The 27,605-nt window shown below is 37.1% G+C and overlaps 1 protein-coding gene and 1 long non-coding RNA gene across 7 annotated transcripts in view; one reads left to right on the plus strand and one right to left on the minus strand.

The window, feature by feature from the left end:
• Positions 1–311: 311 nt before the first annotated feature.
• LOC131193975 (uncharacterized) lies at positions 312–19,847 on the minus strand. Of its 3 annotated transcripts, XR_009154078.1 has the most exons (5): positions 18,470–18,850; positions 9,464–9,607; positions 3,742–3,831; positions 2,772–2,895; positions 312–2,085 (listed from the first exon to the last, which is right to left on the minus strand). It is a non-coding gene; the product is annotated as an uncharacterized LOC131193975 (long non-coding RNA). The 3 variants fall into 3 exon arrangements; XR_009154077.1 differs by lacking the exons at positions 312–2,085; positions 18,470–18,850 and adding an exon at positions 19,814–19,847 and having other exon boundaries at positions 2,117–2,895; XR_009154076.1 differs by lacking the exon at positions 312–2,085 and having other exon boundaries at positions 2,117–2,895.
• PCMTD1 (protein-L-isoaspartate (D-aspartate) O-methyltransferase domain containing 1) overlaps positions 18,862–27,605 on the plus strand; it is a 37,752-nt gene continuing 29,008 nt past the window's right edge. For 2 of the 4 annotated variants that reach the window (XM_058174470.1, XM_058174471.1), the window contains exon 1: positions 18,879–19,135. The gene's annotated coding sequence lies outside the window, so the exon portion shown is untranslated. Of the gene's footprint in view, positions 19,136–27,605 lie in introns of all 4 variants that reach the window. The other 2 variants (XM_058174472.1, XM_058174474.1) reach the window with 2 other exon arrangements.

Genomic DNA, 27,605 nt, shown 5'->3' on the forward strand with positions numbered 1-27,605 from the left:
ATTAACAGCAATGAGTTAGATCATCAAACATATTTATTTCTGTACAAATCCTTTTTGTTGCCATTGTCGTTTTGCACTTGTTTCATTTTTGTAAAGTGAATGTACAAAGTGTGTGTAACTATTTTTTTACATTTATTTTTAATTTATTTTCAATCAAAGAGTTGTATGGATTTTTTTTTAAAGAAAAGATTGTTTAACAGCATTTCTTGCAGCCTGCCATATTTTTACAAATGTGTTTGTTAATTTATTTTCCAATGGAATTTTAAATAGACTGAAAGTTATAGTGTAAATTAAATAATGTGCTGGGTTTGTACAGGAAGAAAAAAAAATACTATGAAAGAAACAAAGTAACAGAACTGTGATTCTAGTTTATTTTCACCACATCCTGCTTTTTATAACAATTTTTTTTAATGAAATAAGAAATGGGTTTGCAAATAGCATGAGAGGCAAAGACCCAGTGATACCAAGGTGAATGGTGCCCTCTAGTGGCTAATCACCTTGAGCACTGCATGCAGTAAGAGTTCAAGAATTTTTGTAGCAATAATGAAATATAGCAATCAGCAAACCACTGGATCCAGCTACAGCCTTAGCCTACATGAAACAATTGTTTGAAACCATTCAGAGAGAAGACTGGATTGATTGAAGGATACTTTCTCATTGTCCCAATTTCATGTTCATTCATGAAGGAAGATCAAACTGTTTAATCGTTCAAATAAGATAGATTCAAAGTACAGAAGCTGGGGGGGGGAACATTGTTCTGTTTACCACTATCAATATAATTTCATATTGGAAAAGTGCTTCCCAAGTTGATGATTTTGTACATATCACAAAGCAAGGACATTGAACAATACTTATCATTCAATGATAAGTAGTGTTCAATGAATCAGCCGATGTTGACTACCAGTCAACATCGACTGGTAGTAAATTTTAGGAGTGGCTTAGTTGAGAAAACTGATTTTTACACCGAAAAAAATAGAGAACATCCAGAAGTGATTCGTGTACATACTGGAGTCTTGTATAACTTCAAATCAGGTGGCAGCAAGTTTTAGTTTCCACTAATGATGGCAAAGGAGATCTTCAAATGTTGCAGTCTGTAAGCCCTCATTCAGAAACACGTTCACATTTATCCAAGGTGAGCCCTTTCATAATCTCTATTCAGTTCCTGTGTTGTAACTGCTCTTGAACAAAAATCCAACATCTACTTTAGGGATGTTGGATAATAATAATAATCCCCCCTCCCTCCAGAAAGTTAACATTAATTTTTAAAAAAGAAAAAAGAAAATACAAGCCACCAGCTGAACTGCCTTTACCCATCCGTACATATCTCATTTGCATATGTGCCTCAGTGGAAAGTGTATAATGGCTACAGCATAGGCTTTAATTTTTCGGTGCTACAATAACCATGATTAGTTTTATTTGCCAACATTATATCTCAACTTGGTATGGCCCTGCTCAGAGCCTTCATTCATACATATAGTGTTTCTATCCACAGATTGCCTCTCAGTCATTCTCCAATTTTCATATGCTGTGATTGCTCTTTGGCATTAGGTGGGCTTGCTGTTTGTGTGTGGAGGGACTGGCTTGGCCCTCAGACCTTAGTTTAGACAGGAGAGGTGTATGTTCTTAGAAGCTGTGCTTATTTTTTAAAGAAAACAATTTGACAAAGCTACAGTATGTGCTAATATAAATTAGAACACCAAATTGCTATTAAATTATTGTACTTGTTGGTTTGTTTGTTTGTTATAAGACATTTGCTGACGCCAGTTTAAGGCATACAAAGGCATTCACCCATGACAAAAAGTAAGAAGTAACGTACTAAATATTTTAAGAAAGTAATTCTATATTTTATTTAAATTAAATTAAGCAATCTCTTTTTAATCTATTATTATTTACTATGGCTTTCAGTTAATTTATCTGTGTTTGGATTTTTGCTCAAGTTGTACCTTTATATTTATTTGCCTTCTTTGTATTTGATGTTCTGTAATATGAGCTGTGATTCTTCCCTTCCTCTGTCTTCCCATTCTTTCTTTCTTTCTTTTTTTTTTCCTTTCCTTTTTCTGGGTTAATTTGCTTTGATGAGCTATCCTGTAAATTAGACCTTTTGTAAAGGACAATGATGTATGCATTTTTTTTTTAATTTTTGGGTAGTTTGTATACTGTTTCTTCATACAGTTAATATTTCTTACATCAAAGCAACAAAACTGTGTTCTGTGCTGTACATTTGGTGTATGGTAGGAAATAAAAACTGATACTGGAACGGCTTCCCCAGCTTATTTGGCATTTTTTAAAATTCCACATGTTGCATGATGCTTTTTTAAAGTACTTCCAGGAACTCTCACGCCGACAGATGTGACTTGCTTTCTGCAGAAGTGCGTCCCTCCTCTAAATGTTACCTAACTTCTAGTGTTATGCCCAAGGCTAAAGAAAATATTTTGAATAGCTGGTAGATGATATTTAAACCCCAAGGACAAAGTAACATGACCAAATTTCCCTGCTATTAAAAATCACCCATCAATTCAGACTATTAGTAGTTTACTACACCTTCCTTACTTAAGCTTCTAGTGTGTATTTCTGAAATGTTTCTGGGGTGTGGGACCCTCTTGTATGAGAGCAAATTTGATCCTTATTGGATAAAATTCATCACACATTAGAAAATATTGAACTATGTCTGCTCTATGACTTGGGCTTGTTTGTTTAATTACAGGGCAAACTATTATTTTTTCCTCAGCCCTTCTCAGCCCATCTATATGCAGGTTGATATTTTTAAATACCTCTTTCAGAGAAACAGAACTTTCTTTTGCAGATGTTGTACTGGCTGACATTTTCATCTACATACTTATTGGACTGGGTCATCCTAGAAGCAATTTGATATGACCGTCGAGGTCTAAGTAAGATCTGGGGGGAAAAGAAACAGAGTTAGATTCTTACAGAAAAAAGGCAGAAATGTATGTTAACTTATTTTCTATCAGTCAGATGAAATTTGGAAAGAGGTTGAAGAATGAGGAGCATTAGTTTTTTGTAGGAATAGGTATAGATATGCTCCTTTAATGTATTTCTTTTAAGTGACCTCTCAGATGATAAATTGTGGTAAATTATGGATTGGAATATGCATACAAACCTCAAAGAAAACTTTGGGAAGCATTGGACAACGGTAAAGGATATGTAGATAGGTAGTGTTAAGACAATTTGAGTTAAGAAGAGATATTAAATACTCCCTTGTCATGTTTTTGTGCTGTCTCATCTATATCCTTCACTATAACCAAGACAGAGTTTACATCTGTATTTCTCAACCTTGGCAACTTTAAGCCTGGTGGACTTCAACTTCCAGAATTTCCCAGTCAGCATGCTGGGTGCTGAAGTCCACACATTTTAAAGTTGCCAAGGTTGAGAAACACTTTCTACATAAACATCAGGAGGACTTTTTAATGATGCAGAACAGCATGACGAAAACAAACCAACCCCAATAATTCATGGTTTCATAATCGAAATGGACTGGATTTACATATATCTGTCCCATTCTTTCCACTATCATCCTGCTCCAGTCCAGGTTCTGCCGTACGACCATATCTAAACTAGAGATGTATGGAAACCAGTCAATGACCATTCCCAAAATAGTTTCCCTTTCACCCACAAAGAAACATATGTAGATGAAAACAAAGGTGAAAACTGGTTTTCATCATTACAGTCTATCAGAGAAGAGAAAAGACTATACACACATGTAAGCAGTATAAATTTACTTACTTTAAAATTGCAGGATCATTGTGCATTAAATGAGATTCCTGACAAAATAGCATTTAATCATATCTAAATAAGGATAAACAATTTCTCGATCTGCATTAAAAAATAAATAAAAAAAGAAAAGAAAAAAAAACAAAGAAAAACTTGGTAATTGATTTAGTGAGATACTATAAGATGAAATTATCTGCACAGCAATGTATGTATGAAAAGTTTATTTTTTTCTCATTCATTTCTAAAAACATTTTTTTATACTTAGAAAATAAAATTCAGCGTATATCTGTCATAGCTAGTATAAATTAATGCTATGGCTAACAATACTTCCCAACTGAATAGAGCAAATGCAAAACTTAGATTACAGTACAGGAAAAGGTGTTTCTGAAATAACTGCAGAATCTTTTTTCCCTGGTGAAAGTCTGATCATAATACCAGAAAGAGCATCATAATAATAATGTTCTTCCGATGTTCTTCACTCCAACAAATAAAAGAAGCTGATGAGATTTTTAGAGTTGCTTGTGCCAGAGTAACCTATTTGTAATCAGAAACTAAGGGAAATGATGAAGCAAACAAAATTTTCTTCATGAGTCATTAATTCTCTCTGACTATTACAGGCATTCCTATCAAAATTATTGACACAAATCTCACTGTTTTGTGCTATCAACCTGGCAGCAGGAATATTTAAGTAATTTAGGTTGCAGAGGCAAAAAATAGCATTTTCATTACTTCACAATGCACATTTCATCACTTGATCCACAAAAGAGATCCTGTCTGATAGTCAGGATACAACGTCCGTGTTGCCAATATGACTGGAAGCCGAGAGCTTAAGGATCCAGAGCCAGAGGTCTACAGAGTCCAATCAAAGTTGTAGCATAAATAAAATGGCCTAGAAAATGTGGAGTCAACTTTGTATGAGTAAATTGGACGTAACGGCTGTTAAAAAACAGGATGGTCTGTTTCATCTTTTAAGAGAAAAAAGTAAAATAAAATAAAAAAACTGGACCAACAGGCTGATAAGAGGCCTACAGTTAAAGAGGCTGCAGAAATTTCTGGCAAGTAGTGGTTAAATAGAATAGAATAGAATAGAATAGAATAGAATAGAATAGAATAGAATAGAATAGAATAGAATTTATTGGCCAAGTGTGATTGGACACACAAGGAATTTGTCTTGGTGCATATGCTCTCAGTGTACATAAAAGAAAAGATACGTTCATCGAGGTACAACATTTATAACACAAATGATGGTCATAGGGTACAATTTAACATTTAATGATTTAACACTTAATGTGTACTATATGTGACATAGTCTCCTGTATTCTTCATATAGACACCTTTTCTTACAAAGAAAAACATTTAAGCCTGGCTACATTTTGCAAAAAACTATATCAAGTCTGACAAAAGCATGTGGGAAAATGTCTTGTAATCTGAGGAGACCAAGGTTGAACTTTTTGGTCTTAATTCCAAAAAGTGTGTTTTGGCACAAAGAAAACACTGTGCGTTACTAAAAGTACACCATACCCACAGGGCAGTATTGTGGTGGCAGCATTAGGCTTTGGGGCTGCTTTTCTTCAGCTGGAACTGGGACTTTAGTTGAAGTGGAAGGAATTACGAACAGTTCCAAATATCAGTCAATTATGGCACAAAACCTTCAAGCCTCTGCTAAAATGCCGAAAATGAAGAGGTATTTCAACATGACGACGACTCAAAGCATATTCCCAAATCAACAAAAGAATAGCTTCACCAGAGGAAAATCAAAGTTTTGGAATGCCCCAGCTAGAGCCTGGATTTAAATCTAATTGAAAATCTCTGAGTGAGCTGAAGAGGGCTGTGTACATTATCACTGCCCTCACAATCTAAAAGATTTGGACTGGTTTTGCAAAGAAGAGTAGACAAATATTTCCAAGGTCGGATGTGCCATGTTGAAAGGCTCCTACCACGAAAGACTGAATGCTGTCCTAAAATCAAAAAGTATGTTAATAAAGTATTAACTTAAGGGTGAAACCACTTATGCAAGCACAGTAGTCCAAGTTTTTTATTTTTTTATTTTTATCCCTAAAAGATTTCAGCTAGTTTTTCTATTGAATTGTACAGCTTATAGGTAAAAGGTGGAAAAATTATGAAGTGATTTATCTTGGTTTGATTTGTTGTCTTTTTCATTTCAAAAACCTGGCATTTTAACAGGGATTCATAGATTTTCTATAGCCACTGTTAAGATCTTTAATCATTTTTCTGACTTTCAGAGTTACCAAAGCTGCCTTCCTCCACCCTCATTCCTGCTCCTCCTCTTGCTCAGTCAGTTTGCAGAGGGTTCTGTGTATCCATTTGTCACCTGATTCCAACAACAACGCATAATCCATTCAAGCATTTGATAAAGTATCCACAAATTGGTCCTTGATTGTTTATCCTTAATTTGAGTGCACTTGGATGAATTTTTTTGAGTACACATTCTAATGAACTGAAGAAGCTATTTGCTTCTGAATAAATAGCTACATTTTCTCCCATTTCTTGAAGAAATATTAAGAGATTGGAGGTTACTTGGATTCAATAACTTTCAACAGATAGTTGGATGTTTTCTTTTATACGAGAACTAGTAATTAAAGCTGGTAAGTACCAGTAATTAAAACTAGATATTGATCAGTTTTCTACCAATAAAATGATCTTCCTATTCTAAGTTTTATACTTGTAGTTCAATAAATTTCTAAACTACTTTCCACCAAATAAATCACATATAAATTTCCTCTTTTTATTAGTAAGCAAAATATACGATAATAGAAAACAAAACCATAGATATTGCCACTAGAAAAAGTTAGGGGAAACTTCTCATTTAGTCTTAAATTGCGTTTAAAATTGGATTGTACAGAGAAGGAGACGGTACATCACCTGTGGGAGGAATGGGGGAGGAAGGGTTACTTGTTTTTCTGAATTTTATGGAATGGTGGAGGGGGTACTTCTAATAAGCTATCAATCAAATTCAAGCAAAGGGAGATTGTCCAAAAGTTATAATAGTGTTCTTTGAAAAGGTCACCATACAAGTCCAAGAAATATTTCATGATATACTAGATAACAGGGCCAAAAGTTCATTTCGCTAGAGGGTGGGTATGATTTAATGTTAGTAAATTTGGAAAGTTCTGTTTTATCCTAGCAACACAACCAATATTAATAAGTAATAGTGATCTCTTTTTTAATGTAACATGTAATAAGTTTTATCTAGCATTTTTCTTGCTACTATATCAGATGACTGGATTTCAGTGAATTCAAGCACCCTGATTGATGCAAATCTAATCTCCATCTTCAAATGATTTCTATTAAAAATAATTTCATTTGATAATACAAATGAGTTGAATTTAAGATGGCCCTTCCATTTGGAAAAATACTTAGAGGAAAATAGTGATAAATCTTTTAGCTATTTTGTATAGTGGGAAATCTCTGATGAAAATCGTAACTTGAGCTATAATCCTATACTAATTCACTTGAAGGTCCCACTGATTCCAGTTTAAGGAAATATGCTGTATATAGGTTTCACTGCTGTAAGAAAATAATGAATTCCTGTATTGAAGAAGAAATTGAGTTTTACATCCAAGTATTTTGGAAGAAAACCCCCAAATCTAATTTGCAATTTGACACATATCCCATCTCTTTTAACATATAAAAATGAATTGACAATATATGTCACTCCCAGAATCATCTCTGCATCACCGAATGTAAGACAAATGATATTTTGAGCAAGATGCTTGCTATGGTGAGGCACTAAATCAAATGTGTATTTAAAAGACATTTCAAATACTAGTGTAGTTTCTGGGTTCTTTAGAATTTTTTCCCCAAATAAAGTCTCTGAAACCCGAACAAAATTCTAGCTACTAGATTTAATGTAATTTACTGAGAGTTCCATCATAAGAATTAGCTAGTATATGAAGTAACTGTTGTGACAACTGGAAGACATAAATCATTCATTTAAATTTCAACCAGAACAACTAACTCTATTAGATACCAGAAATGAAAGTTTGTTATAAACAGGATTGCACTGTACCATAGGCAGTGATAAAGAGAACACAAAATGAATCATGATTCCTATAGTATGAATACAAGGAATGAATAATTTAAGCACATATCAGATTAGGAAATTTAGGAAAACTTATTTTTTTTATTTTAACAGCCTTTGGATGTATAATTATATACATCCAAAGGCTATTTCATAGAACTATTCTAGAAATAACACCTACACAGTCCTGCTAAAAATCAGACAATTCCCAAAGTTCCTTGCCTTTTAAAGGGCAAGTCCAACTCCAAATGGTCACATTTTTTCTGGGCATCATTATCTTTAGTTGTGAGAGGTTTCCATAATACGTGACAGTGAATAATCTATTTGCACAGGCTGTGAAATTGTTTCAAAGCCGAACATGAAAGCTGCTCAAAAGTTCAACTTCATTATCCAATTCTTAAACCTGAACCCACCCCCACCCCAAATCTTGAGCTAGAATCAAAACAATAACTTGTGTTTCAGGCAGATAACACTAACCTTGTTTCAAAATTATGACAATTTTTCCCCATAAGCCACATACTAAAATCTGCAAAGATTTTTAAAATCATACATTCAATTAGCATCATATCTCATTTGGCCCAGCCACATACCTTATGGGATAACCTTTCGTGGATAAATTCAACTTATGTAACGATACATGTGTTAGTCCTCAACAATAATCCATTCAAATTGTGTCTAAGACATATATTGCCCTGGCCAAGTGTGATCTCACCAGCCGACATTCTGAGTAAAGAGTTGTACTTTCAAAATTGGAATATGATTTTTCCAAGCAAATGGTCTCCCATTTAACTAAGTTAAATTCCTCTATCAATGTACACCTTGTTCTTGGTCACCTTCCATATTACATTAACAAAAACTTGAAAAATTATGCCCCCAAAGGTTCAAGAATAGAGCCAATCCAAACTAATATTCTCTGTTAGTTAAATAGTGTATCACTGTCTCCTCCTCTCTCTCTGCAATCACAGCTAGCAAACACAGAATTGAAAGCAAACTTTAATATATAACCTCTTCATTAGGATTTCTCTCACAGGAGATGAAGAAAGATTCTATATATAATTAATCTATTTAGTGATTTCTTGTTGTTGCTCAAGTGTTCATGGCAGGCCACTCCTTATTTTATCTACATTAAATCCATATGAGGTAATATAGTGTGAGAACTGTAGACTGCCCAAAAGTCACACAATGAACTTCACAGTTGAGTGGATTTGAACCAATCATACTCATTTGACCATAACTCCAAATTAAAAATAAATAAATCCACCATTTTCTTGAGCAGATTTGGCACTCATAAATATAGTTCCAATGTTGAAGAAGCATAAATATGTGATTACCAGGTATCAATTATTTACTGGATGGAGTAAGAGGATAAAAACCCAAATTCTCCTTATGTACACTGAGAGCATATACATCTAAGACAAATTCCTTGAGTGTCCAATCAAAGTTGGCCAATAAAGAATCCTATCCTAACCTATCCTATCCTATCCTCTTTGTTTTATTTAATTTGGTGCATTCTTACACCCCATTTGAAACACCCTAGAACTAAGGAAACTGAAAATAGACGAGAAAACATATAAAAAAGGAAACTATTCTTATATATCGGCTACTCTTCAAGAGCATTTGAGACACTGTTAATGATATCTACTTCTATTATCTATTTGTGTCAAGATAATTGAACAGAAAAGAGTCACTTACCTTCAGAGAGTAGAGATTTTTAACAGCTGAAATTGTCAAAGAAACTTTATTTTGCAAGGGTAATTATTTTACTCAGCCTTTCTTAATTCTGTTTCAACAGAACGCTGGATTCCCCTCCCCATCCTTGTTTTCATATTATAAATTCTGTAGGTGAAAGAAGAAGGAGTTAAAGTTCCACATATTTGTTCTGTTTTTGAAGATATAAAGCCACCAGAGGCTTACTATATTGCATAATTAAAACAGAACATTTCAGCTTCAAAAAAGGAGAAAGCAAGTTTGGTTATTTAATCTACTTTAAATCTGGATTTCCTGATATATTTATTTACACTTAAAAGCAGTTGTATTGGAACATTAATGCTTAAATTGGGGTATATTTTTTCACTGAGTAAAGAAGCTAGTGGGGCTTAGAACAGAAAAACAGCATAGCCTTCGCAATATTTCAGGAACATAGAAACATACAAAATTGTCAAAAATGATCACAAATTTAACAGATCATATATTAGATTACTGTAATTTGTTCTATATGGGGCTACTTCTGAAAAAAAAACAACCCTGGAAGCTACAGCTGGTAAAAGATACAGCTGTGAGAATGAAGACAAGTTCGAATCAGCATAATAGAACAAGACTGATGCTGTGGGACTACACTATCACATGGCTTCCAGGTCCAATTTAAGATAATGAGTTAATAATCTAAACAACCTTATAAATTTCAGGGCCTTGTGAAACTTGAAAACAATTGACCCAGGTAGAATCTGCCTGATCCTTTGCCCTAGTGGTGGTGGTGGGGGAGATTGAAAATCTGTCACCCCTGCAAACCCAGAAGCTGGGAGGGAGGGAGGGAGATTGAAAACAAGACTTCTCAATTTCTTTACTCAGGCAGAGGCTACCGAAATTTAGGAGTCCTCCTCCCTTGCTAACATTTTAGAAACACAATGAAGACCATTTTCACCCCTTAATGAAGGTAGAAACACTCCTTAATCAGGGGCACAGTATATCTGTAGATGAGTCACACATATTTTGACATCACTATGGTTAAGAACAGATGTCTGTGGTAACAGGTGATAAGGGTAAATGTGCAGCATATTGAATAGTTTTTATTTGTTATGACTTTGTTTTTTATTATTTGGAAAATACGTTACCTAGGTTTTGTGGACTATGCAACATATAAATACACACACACACACACACACACACAAACATATATATCAATTCAAATGCATAAGTGCCATTTGAAAAATTTGCTAAAGCTATTGCATTTAAAAGCTAACGGGAAAAATAATTTTTCAAGTTAACTTATGAGAATCTTCATATGTAGCTGGTGGCCTATGATACACAAACTTCAATTCTTTAATATTAATATTAAATAAATACTTTAATATTAAATAAAATATTAAAAAGACTATAGCTGCTATGAACCAATTACTGCTACCTGCCCTTACTTATATCTAAACCGAATTTTAAACAGATACATATTGTGTAAATTTTTCTTAAACAGTATTAGTATTTAATTAAATACTAATATCAAATTAGTATTTAATTTGATATTAGTATTTAATTTGATAGCTAAGCACTAGGCAATAGATGGAATATGCAAATTTGCAATATTAGGCCTAGAATTTATCTCAGCCCTTGATAAATAGCTCACTAAAGTGATTCACAGAGATATTTCTTAGCAACCGCTACCATTCCTCCAGCAGCATTTCTACAGACAAGACAAACAAACAAGAAAACAAATCCCAAGACAATGTGGGTGGCAGTTTTGAACCAGAACTAATGTAAATGCAAAAAGCAAATTAAATGTATCCCTTTGGAAGCAAACAAAACTGACCATTGTTAGTAAAATATTTTCTCCTTCACTGAACAGAACTCCCATGTTGCTTTCAAGGATCTAGCTGAAATTATTTTCTTTCCATCTTAAAAATATTTTTTTGGAAGTTCTTTATGTCTGAGATACACCCTGGCTACTTTAATTGAGCGAAAAGGGTTGACTGGGTAAGTCAAGGAGGTAATCAATGTCTATTTATGGTAAAAAGTAATCCTAATTACCTTGAAAGACAGGATATGCCTTATCAAAACTGTCCCATACCCTTAAGATCATAAAATGTCACATAGTCACAGTACCTTTTTTCTGGTTAAATTATTTTAGAAACTAGAGACTACTTAACCCATACTACTACAGAATAGAACAGGAGAGAAATGTTTTCCCACATGACTCACTGTAACTAAATTCTTTCCCACTAGCTTTGGAAACAACTGCCCTTAGAAATAGATTGGTATGGCCATTCTATGTGTTAGGATATGAGTTTTCATATCAAATGATCTAAGTGCCAAAGCCCACTGCAACTACATAGCAAAAAAGGCTCTAAGAGTTGTAAAGCTAATCTTGTGTAGCTTCTTTTCCAAAAACACTACACTACTAACCAGAGCATATAAAACATTTGCTAGGCCAATTCTAGAATACAGCTCGCCTGTCTGGAACCCTCACCAAATTTCTGACATCAATACAATTGAACGTGTCCAGAAATATTTTACAAGAAGAGTTCTTCACTCCTCTGAAAACAACAAAATACCTTATGCCACCAGACTTGAAATCCTAGGCTTAGAAAACTTAGAACTCCATCGCCTTTGACAAGACCTAAGTTTAACTCATAGAATCATCTATTGTAATGTCCTTCCTGTTAAAGACTACTTCAGCTTTAATTGCAATAATACAAGAGCAACCAATAGATTTAAACTTAATGTTAACCGCTTTAATCTAGATTGCAGAAAATATGACTTCTGTAACAGAATCATCAGTGCTTGGAACACTTTACCTGACTCTGTGGTCTCTTCCCATAATCCCAAAAGCTTTAACCAAAAATTTTCTACTATTGACCTCACCCCATTCCTAAGAGGTCTATAAGGGGCGTGCATAAGAGCACAAACGTGCCTACCGTTCCTGTCCTATTGTTTTTCTTTTTTCTTCTTCTTCATATATATATTTGTTTTCTAAGGTTTTCACGGGTGTTTGCATGTAGGTCTTTGGTTGTTCGGGTTTTCTCCCGTGTAAAATTGGAAATGTCTTGGCAACGTTTCGACGAAGTCTCATTCGTCATCTTCAAGCTTCAGCTTCGTGCTTCTGGGAGCACACACTGTATCACACATTTATCACACACATGTAATCACACATTGCTCCCAGAAGCACGAAGAAGCACACACTGTAATCACACATTGTAATTGTGTAATCACACATTGTAATCACACATTGTAATCACACAATGTGTGATTACATGCACACATGTAATCACACATTGCTCCCAGAAGCACGAAGCTGAAGCCTGAAGATGACGAATGAGACTTCGTCGAAACGTCGCCAAGACACTTCCAATTTTACACGGGAGAAAACCCGAACAACCAAAGACCTATATACAAACACCCGTGAAAACCTCAGAAAACAAATATATATATATATATATGTCTTTGGTTGTTCGGGTTTTCTCCCGTGTAAAATTGGAAATGTCTTGGCAACGTTTCGACGAAGTCTCATTCGTCATCTTCAGGCTTCAGCTTCGTGCTTCTGGGAGCAATGTGTGATCGCAGCTGTTTCTTCCTTTTAACTGCTAGTGGGGGTTTGAACTGATTGGGTGGGAGCTTGGCTGTGCTCTGATTGGATGGAGTCAGTCTGCTGCATGTATGGATTGGAGGGGTTTGAAATGGCTAATGTGGATGTGCGGTGGTGACATCCTGTGTGGACCTCGTGAGTGTGGGTCTGGTGTCATTCCTCGTGTTAGGGAATGAAATCCCATGCACCGCCTGCCCCACCACATACATCGGACAAACCAACAGAAGAATAAGTGCACGCATTGAAGAACACAAGAACTCAGTCAAAAAAGAGGAACCAACTTCTTCCCTGGTCCAACACTTTAAAGTCACAGGACATGATATTGACTTTAAAAAGACCAGAACTATCGCCAAAACTGAACACTTTAACAACAGAATAATCAGAGAAGCCATTGAGATAGAAAAATGTCCACACAGCATGAACAAACGAGATGATACCTCCCGCCTACCAGCCATTTGGAAACCCGTCCTTATTGACAAACGAGTCCCTAACACGAGGAATGACACCAGACCCACACTCACGAGGTCCACACAGGATGTCACCACCGCACATCCACCCAGAAAGCAGACCCAAACCCACACTGATCATGAAGCACGACCAAGGACCAGAAGCCAGACCGCAGCTGCAACATTAGCCATTTCAAACCCCTCCAATCCATACATGCAGCAGACTGACACCCACTATGAAGATGTAGCACCACCACAAAGCCAAACAACAGCTATGCAGCTCACCAGCTCAAATCCCCCTGCAACACAGACTAAACTGAGCACAACCAAGCCCCACCCAAACAGGACACACCCCAGCCAATCAGAGCACAAAAACCCCATCCAATCAGAGCACAGCCAAGCTCCCACCCAATCAGTTCAAACCCCCACTAGCAGTTAAAAGGAAGAAACAGCTGCGATCACACATTGCTCCCAGAAGCACGAAGCTGAAGCCTGAAGATGACGAATGAGACTTCGTCGAAAGGTTGCCAAGACATTTCCAATTTTACACGGGAGAAAACCCGAACAACCGAAGACCTACATACAAACACCCGTGAAAACCTCAGAAAACAAATATATATATATATATATATCCTAATATTTCCTCATATATATGTTTATATACAATATAATCTTTTTGTGTGATGCTTATATATATTGTTGTGACAAAATGAAATAAAAAAATAAAAAAAATAAATAAGGATGGTTATGCTCAAGCCTGTAAGGCAAGTTTGTGGGGAAAAAAGTACTAAAATCTACTGTTTGATTGCATTGGATATGGTTTATATTGTTCCAGATTCAAGACTAACTTCCCATGTTCTTTAACTGATTGATGAGTCATCTGAAAGTTTAAAGAGGTAGACTATAGGAGAGGTAGGGAGGCTTTTTAGTACTATAAAATTATATCCTGCAAAATTACAGGCTATTCTAACTACAGCTGTCTTCACCAACATCCAAATAATGTCAACCTGATTTCTTAATATACCAATTCACTAAATGAGAATTAATGGAGTGAGACTAAAGTTTTTGAGTTTGGGAAAACAGTATTCAAATAGTTCTAGAGCAGGGGTGTCAAACTTGCGTCGTCAGGGCATGACGTATCACAACTTTTTTCCCCCTTCACTAAACCAGGCGTGGGCATGGCCAGTGCATGACACATCTGGCCCTTGGGCCGTGAGTTTGACACTCCTGTTCTAGAGGAACTTGCACTTTCACTAAACCAACAATTATATGTGTACAAACTGAAACATGTTTTTACAAGTCCATCACATCTCAACAGACTGTATTTATTGTTATGAAAATATTACAGATAACTTTTTGTCATACAACTCAATGTCAAAATCTCTATTCAAGATAATTTAGTACATATTTACTTAATAATAAGATCACTAATCTGCTGAGGAACAATAAGAATAATGGATAAAAAATAAACCACAGCTAGTAGAAAAATACCTGGTTGTTTCAAAGGAAGAATGTTTAAGATTCCCAGAAATTGTCTTGGAATAATCAAGACAAATTCATTGCTAGATTGAATGGGTTAAGAGGTATGTGGTTTTCCTCTATTCTGCTGTAGAATTACTCTTAATGTACAATTTTTGTTAAGATAAAAACAGTCAGGACTGTGCTGAGGATGACCAGTTGCTGAAAGAAGACCCAAGTGATCCTCCTAGCCGTCCAAAAGGAATCAGGAATATGGAAATCATATGATTTAATAGTTTAATCCATAAATTGGCCTTTGCTCAATTAATGAAACAATTAATAAACCTCCAGCAGAATATTAAAGATTAGAAAGCCCAAGGTAATGGAATTCTCTGACAGCCAAAGATAAATTATCAGTTCTTTTCTGATATAGAATAAGGGATTTAGATGAAGGATTTTTATTTATCAACTTTATTGGTAAGTGATAAGCAATAATTAAAAGGCTCAATCCATATAGGAGCTGTCTCTCTGGAAACATTACAAAGTGGGAAATGAATTTGTAGACCAAAGTTATGAAATATATTTTCGAAACAAACTGAAATGTGCATTGAAATACATTTTTATTTCCTTCAAGAAACTAGATGCTAGGATACTTATTTTATTAATAGAGGACTCATACTTTTGTCCTAGCAGCAATTAAATTGGGCTTTCATTGGGAAGGCAAATGATGGATTAATTTTAATTTTAGTAAAAAATTTTGTTGTGCTTTTCTGATGACTTTTTGATGTTAGCTGTCCATTTTAGATCTTGCGATATAGTAGAACCTAGAAATTTAAAGGTCTCTATTGTTGATACTGTGTTGTCTATTATTGTAAGAGGTGGAAGTATGGAAGGGTTTCTCCTAAAGTCTACCACCATTTCCAGGTTTTTGAATGTGTTCAGTTCCAGATTGTTCCGGTCGCACCACAAGGCTAGTTGTTCAACCTCCCATCTGTATGCAGATTCATCATTGTCTCGAATGAGACCGATCACTGTTGTATCATCTGCAAACTTCAGTAGTTTAACAAATGGATCATTAGAGATACAGTCATTGGTATACAGAGAGAAGTGGGGAGAGCACACAGCCTTGGGGGGCCCCGTGCTGATTGTACAGGTATCTGATGTGATTCTGCTTAGCTTCACCTGCTGCTTCCTGTTCGTTAGGAAGCTTATGATCCACTTACAAGCATGTTCAGGTACCTATAGCTGGTTTAGCTTAGTTAGAAGAGTGTCTGGAATGATAGTATCGACTGCTGAACTAAAGTTTTCAAAGAAGACCCTTGCGTAGGTCTTTGGAGACTCAAGATGTTGTAGGATGTAGTGCAGAGCCATATTAACAGCATCCTCTGTTGATCTATTTGCTCAGTATGCAAATTGCAAGGGGTCTAACAGCGGATCCGTGATGGTTTTCAAGTGGGACAGCACTAGCCTTTCAAAGGTTTTCATAACTACAGATGTCAGAGCAACTGGTCTGTAGTCATTTAGTTCCTTGAAGGTGGGCTTCTTTGGCACTGGGATGATAGTAGAGCATTTGAAGCAAGAAGGAACATAGCACATCTCTAGTGATTTATTGAAGATACGGGTGAAGATGGGGGCCAGTTGGTCAGCACAGACTTTTAAGCAAGAAGGAGTTATCTTGTCTGGGCCTGGAGCTTTACTTGGCTTTTGTCTGTGAAATAGGTCTTGCACTTCCTTTTCTGTGATCACTAGGGGTTGTGAACCCAATGGGATGAGGTCAGTTGTAGGAGGCTTGGCTGTTGTTGGTGTGTCTGAGATGGGGGCTGTGGAGATAGGTGGCTGTAGTTTCTTTTCAAACCTGCAGTAAAACACGATCAGGTCATCTGTCAGTTGTTGATTTCCTTCAGCCTGGAAGGAGGTTTGCCGTAGCTGGTGATATTTTTAAGAATTTTCCACATGTTTGCTGGTTCATTTGTGAGAACTGATTCTTTAGCTTTTCAGAGTAGCTTCTTTTTGCTTCTCTGATCTCCCTTGTTAATACATTTCTGGCCTGATTGTACAGCATTTTATTACCTTTTCTGTAGGCTTCCTCTTTGGAACGATATAGTTGCTTAAGTTTAGCAAGTTCCTGGTCGGTACAAATTGGTCTTCACAGAAGCTGACATATGATGTTACAGTATTTGTGAGTTCATCCACAGTCTATTCAGAAGCACAGGAAATAATAAAGCAACAAGTAGCAACTCTACTCAAAAAGACCAGAAGATAGGAAGATTGTATTGCTAATTATAGGTGGAATCTCCAATTTGAGTCAAACCAGAAACATTTCTCCCAATCCAACCATGGAAACTGAAGTGAACCAGTCAACACCTGACAAGAAAAAAACAATGTAGCTTTGGATGCAGCTATGTTGTTATAAATACAACAAAAATGCAGTTTAAATAAAAGGTGTGGATAAGAATAAAAAAGAAGCTGAAATGAAGGAACATATAACAGCAAAAATGAACAAGGAAGATCAAGAATTCATCAGCACTAGGTGAACTGCTGCAAGATGAACTAGGTGAACTATACAAGATGAACTGCATAGTTTTTGATTGAAATATCTGACTGGTCTACACCCACTAACTGCCAAATAGTTTAGCAACATACTATAAGGAGGTAAAATTGAAAGTTAGTTAACATCTGAAAGATGAAAGATCATAATGAAAGATTCAACAACATCAGGAATCTACAGGCCAAAATCTGCTTATGAACAACTTTCAAATTGCTAAAAGGTGTGACAGTATAGGACTTTGTTACACTGTTTAAAGATGGAGAATATATAATATTGAATATTAATGGGGCAAATACCCCATCCGACTGGAAAAAAGATATCACTATTTGAGATGCCATCCTAAAGATTTGGAACAAATATAAAACATAATAAAATATAAAACAAATGTAGTATTCTTATTTTTAAAGGGTCCTTGACATATGAAGTCGATATAACTCTAGAAAATATTGCATTCAAAAAAATATCAAGTTTGACCTTGTATTTTACATAGTATGGCAATGTTTTCAATTCATTATTGCTTGATAGACTAAATAAAGGTATGTGTCATGTGATATATGATGGATTTAAATGTGGTTAAGCGTGAAACAAGTAAATCATTCTATTTAACCTCTAGGAAAATATGCTTAATACAAAGAAATCTGACAAGTTTAAAAATGTTTTCCACTCATATGCTTTTAATGCCAGCTTTACTAACATACAATTGATGATGAACCAGGGAGAAACATCTTTTTAAAATCCCTTTAATTATATTTTTGTCCTTGAAAGCATAAGATCAAGCAGGAAAGTGCGGCACACAACCTAGCATAAAATAAGTATGTGGATCTACATTCATGGGATGAGATTTTAGGGGAACCTGGTATGATCCTGCTAAGCAAAAGCAAAAACAATAAAGCAAATAACATCTTCTCTTATTTTTTTAGATTATAACATAAAAGCATAAAATGAGCTGTTACTTTTTTTCTGATACTAGGATACTTAACGCTAAATTTAATAATGCCTACTGGATCACATTTTCTATTTTCGAAACGAACAGCTTCCATTCACAAGTTATCGCTCCCTATCTTCGTTCGAAGAGCTGCTCTTTTGACAGACTAAGTAAAAAACACAAAGCCTAAAAATCTCCAACTGTTATTGGCTGCTTTATTGACGTTATCTTTTTTTTTTTTGACGCAACACTCTTGTATCTTCATTGGTCGTGGAGTTGCGGGGCGGAGTCTCTCCGCTTGCAGAGCTGACGCAACAACCAAGCGTCCAGTCCAAAGGAAGGATAGATCGACTCCGCCTCCCTCCCAGAGATAGGGTCACGTGCCCCAGTGTTTACATCCTCTCAGCTGTTTGGCTTCTCCCCTCCCCCCTCCCCCCCCTCCTTCCTGGCGTCGTTCAGGCCAACACAAACAGTCAGGATCAGCGGCCGCGGCCGGCGGGACGAGGCTGACGGCGAGGGGAACCTTCTTTCCCCCTCCCCCCCACGACACACAGACATATATACGCATTCAGTGGGCAACGTCTTCTCTGACTCGGAGCCCGAGACGCCTCTTTTCTCTTTCTTTCTTTCTTAAACTGGTTGGTTTCCGCTCTGATAGCCTCTCAAAGCTTCGGACGCAGAGGACGTGTGGAAGGTGAGTCGGATTGGGGGTGGGGGGGGTGGGGGAGGAGAGACGCTGACAGAAAAAGAACAGCAATGGGTGCGCGAGGCGGCCTTGAGGGCTCCAAACGACCTGGCTGGCGAGGTTACTTCTCTAAAGGCCGTTGAAAAAGCTCCGGGGAAAATCCCTTCTTTCGCCCTTGGAGCCCCCGGCACTTCTCTCCCTTCCCTCTTTGGTTCAACACCCCCCCTCCCGGCCCGGGACTCTGAGAAAGTGTGCAGGTGGAAGGGGGAGGGGAAGCGTCTGCCATTCCTCACGGCAGGCAGTTCGAGCCCCGCCGTATCAGAGAGGCTCTTCGTCTCTGAGCGTTTAAAAAAAAAAAAAAAGAGGCAAGAGTTCGGGACTGAGGGCGGAAGAAGGGCGACGTTCGTTTTAACGCTACCCGGCTGCTCAACGCCTCCTCCGGCTCTTTAACGAGGCGGGCCCCTTTTTGCTCCGAGCGTTTGCTGGGACTATAAAAGGGATAAACAAGTTGGAGGCGCCGCCGCCTCCTCTGCCGCTTCCTCGCTCTGCCAACCAACTGGCCGCCAGTTGGCTTTGGTGTCGAGAGGTGCTAAAGAGGAAGAGATCAAATGAATCAGCCGAACAACAAAAGAGCGGAGAGAGCACCCGAGTTCCCCCCCCCTACACACACACAAACCGTCACCTCACCTCACCAGAGGAAAATAAATTCGTTTCTCGCTTCTCTTTTCGCTCCTCCTTCTCCCCCAGTGCCTGCCACAGTTTTTCGCCAAGCGCTCAAGTTCGCGCATCGCTTTAATGTCGGCGGAAGGCTTGTCCCAAGATAGGACGCGCCGCGGCTTAGGTGAAAAACGGTTAAGTTTCTCTTACCCCCGGCCGCAGAGCCCCATCTCCTGCTCGGAGCTCGTCACGCTTCCCTTCTCTTTATAGGAAGACACTATGGGAGGGAAGGAGGCAGGAGAATCGGGGTCGTTTGTCGCAGGGGTCTCCAACCTTGGCAACTTTAAGCCTGGTGGACTTCAGCTCCCAAAGCTGGCTGGGGAATTCTGGGAGTTGAAGTCCATCAGGCTTAAAGTTGCCAAGGTTGGAGAACCCCTGGTTTGTAGGAGAGCCTCTGAAGCAGGGGTAAAGTCCAGCAGGTTCTGACAGGTTCTGGAGAACCAGTAATGGAAATTTTGAGTATTTCTGAGAACCGGCAAATACCACCTCTGGCTGGTCCAGAGTGGGGTGGGAATGGAGATTTTGCAGTATCCTTCCCCTGTCACGCCCACCAAGCCACACCACGCCCACCAAGCCGTGCCCACAGAACTGGTAGTAAAAAAATTGAATTTCACCACTGCTGTCTGACTGGGAGAGACAAGGCGACTGCCCTTGTAGGCAAATTTAAAGCTGCTGGGCTGCACGGCCTTGCTGTAAATTGAGGGCCTGTTTGCGTTTATTCCTCCCAGCCCCCTCCACTTCTGAAGTGTGTAGCTTCCTCTGGATGCTGAATTAAGTGCACACGAGTTTGTTAAATGTCTATGGAGATTCTCAGTCCTCCAGGTCATGGTTGTCCCAAAGGTGCTTTTTCAAGAGGCAACTGGGCTTTCTGTTTTTTCTTTGAAGATGTTTCGTCTCTCATCCAAGAAGCTTCTTCAGTTCTGATGTTCCATTCCCCATTCCGTCCAGTCAAAAGCTGAAGAAGCTTCTTGGAGGAGAAGCGAAACATCTTCAAAGAAAAACCAGAAAGACCAGTTGCCTCTTGAAAAAGCACCTTTGGGACAAGAATTTTTTACAGTATTTGTTTATGCCAGAGTAAGAAGTGTCTTTTTCATTTGCCTCATTTCTTCACTGAGTAAGGACTTGAGGGGAAAGTAAAAGAAAAATCATTACTGGAGAAAAGGCAAAGACTGTAAGAAGTCAATCTGGTGTCCTCTCCTGAGATTTTCACACTAGTAAGTAATATCTAGTGCTTCATCCTGTATAAAAGCTGTAAGTACGACATGGGATGAAATCCTGCTGGTTTTGAATGTTTAATAGACATACAAATTTATCTACTTCATTCAACAAGTTTTTAAAAATCATCCAATTTTTTTAAAAAAATACATCAAATAGTAGAAGTGGAGCATCTTCTATTGAAGTTAGCAGATTTAATGCCAAAACAAAAATCCAGTATTGCATCAATGAATGATTGAAAAACAAAGTCCATTTTACAGTGGCCCAAATAACTTGACTGCCATCAATGACCATTTGTAATTACAATGTTAATGACAAAGGAGCAATCAGTCCTCACATTTATGTCTTCATAGGTCTGTAAAGCAAATTAAAACTGAAGATCATAAGCACAGTTGTGGTTTCACTAAGTGATTGCTTAATGACCAATTTTCCAGTTCCAATTGCGGTTACTAAACAAGGACTACCTGTATAGGATTCCAGATAATTTGGGATTGCCCTTATTTTGGGTTTATTCCTTACATATAACAATATAAGGAACAAACCTTTACAGATCTATGTAAAGGAATAAACCATATTTAATCAGGATTCAACTGCTACTGATTTGTAATGTAATAAAAATAAAAATATTTTTATACATTAATGAAATTATGTGTTGACATGCTCAAGCTAGGATGCATTTGCTTAATACCAGCAGAACAAGCAAAATGGTGTAAAAACAAAATCACAGGAAAAAGCCCATGACTCTCAATACCCATTTCTAGGGAAAAAAACCTTACTGAGGAAGAATGATATTTTAATTCAAATAAGTTAATATTTTAGAACATTGTTTGAATATATTGTTATTCAATTTACATAATTGAAACTTTCTGACATCCACCATGTTTCCCCCAAAAATAAGCCCTCCTCTGAAAATAAGCCCTCCCCTGAAAATAAGCCCTCCCCAAAAACATTTAACTGCATGGGCAGCCGGTCCCCACCATTTCCGCTGGTTAGGGTTAGGGAGACAGAGCTGGAAATTAGGTAAGATGGTAAGAGGAGCCCCATCTTGCTCCATGCGCCCCAAAATAATAAGACCTCCCCAAAAATAAAGCCAAGCACTTATTTCAGGGTTCAAAAAAATATAAGACAGGGTCATATTTTCGGGGAAACACAGTAGGAAATAAAATATACTACTATGTAGATAATTCCTGATGTTTGAAAAGATACAAATGCTAGAATGCTAAATATATCTGGTACAATAGAACACTTTTACAAATCTAGTCCACTTATTTTTCCCATGTAATTTATTTTTCATGTTACACATCTTCTGTGCCATACACATTCATTTGCTTGTTTTATCTCCTAAAGCAAACTCAAGGATTGTTTCAACCTGTATAGCATCCCCAGTTCCTGATTATTATGTAGTGCGATGAAAGGTGCAAATTAAAAGCTGAAGTTTTATGACAAAAATCCCATCTAATTAAGCATTTATTTCCTACAATACCAAAATATCCTTCATCATAATTAAATATTCCTTATCATATAATCCACAGGTAGTATGGTGATATATAGTGCCTCTGATATTATAAATAATAATTTTACCATACAGGGAATTTTCAACATATGACTAGGACCCAAAAAAGTGTTACAATCTGGATTTGAGGTTTTGACAGCTGGGCTCACTCTGCAGATACAGGGTTGCATTTTGGGCACTCGATAACTTGCCTGCATTTATGCCATTTGCAGCATCACATATGACTGCAACCAACGTTTACTTATCTTGATTGAGAAGGTCTAATTTTTAAAAAATAAGGACCATTTATTATAGCACATAATGTATTACATTTCCACATTATTAGTCTGATTAGAAACTTGAATTATGACATTTCTAAGGATAAATTATATTCTGGAATATAGAACTTGCAGACAAATAAATGCAGCTCTATGATAATTATAACAGTAACTGAATCTTATGCATAAACATCATTCAGGTCAACAAGACTATACCTTTCCAGGACTATGCATATGCATACTTAGGATTGAACAGTATTTGTGGAGGTTAATGCTGCCAAATTCTTCAATGACATGAAGTATTAAAAATGCCAATTCTCTTATAATTCCTTAGATGTTCTGTTTTCAAGCATTCATATAATAATAAAGCCATTTTTATTGGCAGTGTGTATTACTTTATTTTTTTCGTTTTATGATAGTTTTAGACAGTATAAACCAGATCTTGGCATTTTATGCCCCGTGACCACATCTGCCCAGTCTGCAGTGGTAGCAGGGGACAGGAAGAACTGAAGCAAGGACCAGCAGTGTGAGCCCTATACAGCAATGCCAGTTTCTCTCTCTTTTTTGTTCATCAATTTTTATTAGTTTTTCAGGATACAAAACAAAGGAAAATTTTTAAAAATTGAAAATTAGGGAGAAAAAAGGGAAGAGGAGAAAATGTAGAGTAAAGGGGAGGAAAAAAGAAAAGAAAAGTATTGACTTCTGACCATCTTTAGCATAAGCCTTGGTATCTGGCAATATGGCACTTTAACAAGGGTGAAATAAATCCAAATCAACTGCTCTTTATCTGTTGCAAGTAGTGCATTATATATTTTGTCTCTTAAAATAAATGTATGATTTTATGTTCATGATTACAGTATACATACATACAGCATACAGTACATACATGCTGTAAAATTACTTTCTCTCCATGACTTTTATCCCATATTATTTCTTGAAATCTTGCATCTCTAATTCAGTCCTCACAATCCCTGTTATCATTAAGCATGAACACAGATCATTAAGTAAGGCTCTTGTGACTTTCTGGCTGCTTCCATCAAAGTCAATGGGGAAACTAGTAGGAAGTTATAAATCCCAGGCAGCTCACAAGCAGCCTGAGGGGCAGTAAGTGGCTGCTGCCAGGTGAGATAAGATGCATGGGGGGTTGCCGTGTTTTTATTTCTGTGTACATGCTGTAGGTACACATTGTAGCTGTGCTCCTTGGGGGGGGGAAAAGCACAGGAGTGTGAGCGATTTATAAGAGTGACTTGCGACCTTCCCTGCGGCTTCCTCATTGACTTTGCTTATGGGAAGCCATCAAGGAAGTGTGCAAATGGTGATCTCCTGACTATGGGACGTTGCAACTGTTGTAAGTACAATCCAGTTGTGAAATGCCCAGATTGTGATCACATCTGGGTAGTGGGATGGCTGAAACTTTGACTCATAAATAATGCTTGTTCAGTGTGGTTTTAACATTAAATAGTTACTGAATGAATGGTCATTAGCTGAGGACTACCTGTAGTTAAGATACTGTATCTTAATTAAGAAATTATGAAAAAAATCTTGATAATTAAATATTTATTTTTATATTAGTTTATACATATGCTATACATTTAGCACCTATGTTATGAAAAATATAGTTGCAGAAAGTTTTTTACATGTTTTCAGTCATCTTTCAAGAGTCCTGGAAGTTTACAGAAGCAGTAAAATGAAGTGGAAACATCTGATAATAGGCCCTCAGCCAATGCATCTGTATCCAGAATTAGTTCTTGGTTTTAAACCTAAACAAAAACATTAATTAGATTAACTAATTCTTTGTGTAATTTTCATTTTGCTTCTTTCAGTGCGTTTTCTTTGAATTTACTAAGATGTTTTTGGTTTGGTTAAAATTAAATCTTACTTCTGAAAAATATAAGTTTTGTGTTTGCTAATAAAACTCCATTTGAAAATTGTTTATTGAGTGAAGCTGCCATCTACTGTTACTAACACTATTTGAAGAAAGTTTGTGAGAAAAGGCATTAGTAGCTTCTTCCAGGTTTGAAATTTATAACTCAGTTTAGCTGGCAGTTTACATCGAAGCAAAACTGATTTTGCTAAGTTGAAAATATTGAGAACATTTTTTCTAACACACAATAAAAAGGCATGATGGCTCAGTGGTTAAAGATACATAGTTTATCAGCTGGACAGCTGAGAGCTGTCCAAGTGCCATGCAATAGGGTGAACTTTGGTTACTTGCCCCAGTTCCTGGAAACTAGCTGTTCTAAAGCATGCAAATGTGAGTAGTTAAGTAGGTACCACTTAGATGGTAAGGTAACAGCATTTCATGTGCCATGGTCAGTGGTGGTATTCAGCCGGTTCTATCCAGTTCGAGTGAACCAGTAGCAGCAGCTGCTGGAGGCTCTGCCCACCCGCCCGGATGTCATCACGTCCCATTTTTTATGCTCTGCATGCGTGGAAGGCCCTGCACATGCACGGAGATGACAGGTGGCAGGTCCGAGCGCGCTCACATTTGCAAACCGGTAACGAAGGTAAGTGAATACCACTCCTGGCCTCGGTGTATAGTCATTCTGGCCACATGACCAGGGAAATGTTTTGAGGCAATGCTGGTAATTTCGGATAAGAAATTGAGATGAGCGCTGCCCCTTGAGTCAAATATAACTGGATAGGAGAAACATTTACCTTTACTTTTTACTTTTATAATCTTATAGCTATAATTTTTAATATTATTCATTGCTGAAATTGAATAAGAACATTATTTCAAGGGCATTCTTTAAATGCTTATGAGTAATTCTTTAGACAAAGGATGTCTTTGTAGTCCTTGAAATAGGCCACATCATTTTATACTTTTTGTCATGTAGCCATTCCCTAAATTGGATATTGTGGTAAGATGATAGTGAATATGTCTTACATATTAACAACAATTTTTTCTAATAGGAAGAATTGTTGCTATTGCAGCAAACTTTGCCCCTCCTAATTTTTCTGTTTGCTTGTTGTGCAAGCTTAGCCACCATAAAAAACACGTTAATGCATTAGAGCATTCTGATTATGTCATATTAGCATTATAATCTATTGACAAAGTAGAATTTTGTAACAGACCTGTTCCTGTTCATATTAACAGGACCTGTTCCTGTAATATATTTTGATAATAGAATGGCTCTGCATGTCTTCTGTTTTTCATATTGTTGCTTAGAGCTTGGTGTTCTGTCCTATTTAATATCTTCATGAAGCCACTGGGTGATGCAATCCTATGATTTGGGGCGAGAGACCATCAATATGCAGATGATAACCCAGCTATATATCTCCACCCCAGATATGCTGGGTGATGTCATGGATATCCTGTCCCAGTGTCTAGAGGCTGTAGGGCCCTGAATGTGCCTCCAATTCAGTCCAAGCAAGATGGAGTAGCCTTGGGTATTTATTCTTCCTGGGAACAAGATTTTTCCATAAGGATGAGGTAGCATTGCCTCAGAAGACCTGGTGAGGTCTTCTTGGACTTGTTCCTGCTTGAAGAGCAAGGGACAGCTGTGACTAGGTGGGTCTTTGCACATGGATTTTGCACCAGTTATGCAAATTCCTGGACTGGTGTTCACAACATTCGTGCCCTTGTTACCTCTCATTTGGATTAAAGTAACATGTTTTAGATGAAGCTGAACTTGAAGAGCATTCATAATCTTCAATTAGCGCAAAACTAACTGCATGGGTAGTTTAATGGTGCAGTTCTATGACACATGTAACAACATTACTACTAGTAGCTGGCATTTTTGGGTGCAGTTCAAAGACCAGGAGGCATTTCTTCTTGGCAGCAGAACACTTTCCTTTTGAAGCTCATGATAGCTCTCACCCTGTTAGCCTTTCATAAGACTCTTAAGATCTAGCTATGTATGCAAACCTGAGATCCTGAAAGTGTTAAGAGCCTGGCCACCCTTAATTTGACACGAAAAACTTGTTAAAATATATTGTTTGGAGTCAGGTGTGGCTAACTCTATAATATTTGGAATGAGCAAATATTACACAGCCACATACTTTGATCATATAAATTATGTCATATTTCCTGATGCTTTATAATAGAGGTCTTAATAAAACATAAATCTTCATTGAGCCCATGTCCTATCTTCAGTTCATGACATTTTTAAGACAAAAGGAATGCTGTACATCACATCTCTTGACAGCTACTAACTCTCATTGGGAAATGATTACCTAGAAGTCCTCCTAGTGTATCTTTTAAAATCAGAAGGCGGGGAATCCTATTCTAAACCTATTCTAGTTTCCTATCCTATTGAAATCTATTATAAAGCATGTTACAATTCAGCAAAAATTGGGAGGGCCATAAGTTTCATATGTTACAAGAGCTAGTTTGGTCTACTGGTTAAGACACAGGAAACTATCAGTTCTAGTCTCATCTTAGACATAATTAAGACTTTAGCCAGTCACTGTTTTATACCCCACATCGTCAGGTTTGTATTGATCAATTCCTGATTGGTCAATTCCTATACAACCAATGAATAAATACTTGGTTGATCCTAAAACAGCAGATTCTGTACTTGTGGGAAAATGCGAAAAGGTAGAGGGAAGAAGATTATTGCCATATCCTTGTTACAGGAAAATCTGTTGCTCACTGGAAAGATATTGTTAATAGTTGAGAGAGGAAAATCAGGAGGAGTCTGATAATTACTTTTCAAACTAACAAATTTCATTAAAAGGCCTAATCTTTTGTGAGCTGTAACTTATTTTTTCAGATACATGGAACAGTTAAATTGATATAGGATTTAATTCAGGGATGAAATCCAGCAGATTCTGG

Source organism: Ahaetulla prasina, chromosome 3 (assembly GCF_028640845.1).
Source record: "Ahaetulla prasina isolate Xishuangbanna chromosome 3, ASM2864084v1, whole genome shotgun sequence".
Classification (NCBI taxonomy): domain Eukaryota; kingdom Metazoa; phylum Chordata; class Lepidosauria; order Squamata; family Colubridae; genus Ahaetulla; species Ahaetulla prasina.